General features: G+C 39.4%; 1 protein-coding gene across 1 annotated transcript in view; it reads left to right on the forward strand.

Annotated features, from left to right (window-relative positions):
* Window positions 1-1,257, forward strand: part of top3b (DNA topoisomerase III beta) — a 30,954-nt gene that overhangs the window by 11,520 nt on the left and 18,177 nt on the right. The gene's annotated exons all lie outside the window — the stretch shown is intronic.

Raw genomic sequence — 1,257 nt, forward strand, 5'->3', positions numbered from 1 at the left:
CCCCCTGGAAAAATGTGATGTTCAGATTTTCTAGTTGCGACCTAATCCAAGTGATGCTGAACATCAGCACTGACCAACACTGACCAACAGACTATTACATGTATACACATATTCTCAAATTCCAGAATATTCACAAATGACAAGTGATGAAGTCATGTTTATGTTGATGTAAATTTACCTAAAGCAGAGCTGGCCACTCTCAACATCTCCACTGTGTTCAAGGCCTGGGCTCTGCTTGGTCTTCTCTTTCTTACTCACTGACTCCACCTGTATTGAGTGAGGTTATCATACAGCTTATATCATATATATTATATACACTTAAATTACGCACTAATCGGGCTGTTTTGGTTGGTTGTAGATGTTATTGCGTCTGTCACAAACTCCACAACGATCATTATTCCCTCGTGATTGAGTCGTATCTTTCAAGTAATTCGACATGGTTTAAGGTTTCCAGAACACTGTGATGTGGAATGACAGCAGCCCTTTATGATTCTTTGTGATCTGGTCTTAGTGAGTTAGGAGTCTCTCCACTACTTTTAACTTCTCTCAGACTTAGGTGCTGCTTTTAGCGCTAAGTGTTTTTGTGATTACTCAGTCACAAAAATTAGGAGTCTAAAATTGCGTAAACTGTAGCAATTTTAGGACTCCTAATTTTTGTGACTGAGTAATTCACAAAAACACTTAGCGCTAAAAGCAGCACCTAAGTCTGAGAGAAGTTAAAAGTAGTGGAGAGGACTCCTAACTCACTAAGACCAGATCACAAAGAACCCCCTGGAAAAATGTGATGTTCAGATTTTCTAGTTGCAGCCTAATCCAAGTGATGCTGAACATCAGCACTGACCAACACTGACCAACAGACTATTACATGTATACACATATTCTCAAATTCCAGAATATTCACAAATGACAAGTGATGAAGTCATGTTTATGTTGATGTAAATTTACCTAAAGCAGAGCTGGCCACTCTCAACATCTCCACTGTGTTCAAGGCCTGGGCTCTGCTTGGTCTTCTCTTTCTTACTCACTGACTCCACCTGTATTGAGTGAGGTTATCATACAGCTTATATCATATATATTATATACACTTAAATTACGCACTAATCGGGCTGTTTTGGTTGGTTGTAGATGTTATTGCGTCTGTCACAAACTCCACAACGATCATTATTCCCTCGTGATTGAGTCGTATCTTTCAAGTAATTCGACATGGTTTAAGGTTTCCAGAACACTGTGATGTGGAATGACAGCAGCCCTTTATGA

The sequence above is a fragment of the Seriola dumerili genome, unplaced genomic scaffold, assembly GCF_002260705.1.
Source record: "Seriola dumerili isolate Sdu_G_001 unplaced genomic scaffold, Sdu_1.0 BDQW01000017.1, whole genome shotgun sequence".
Classification (NCBI taxonomy): Eukaryota; Metazoa; Chordata; class Actinopteri; order Carangiformes; family Carangidae; genus Seriola; species Seriola dumerili.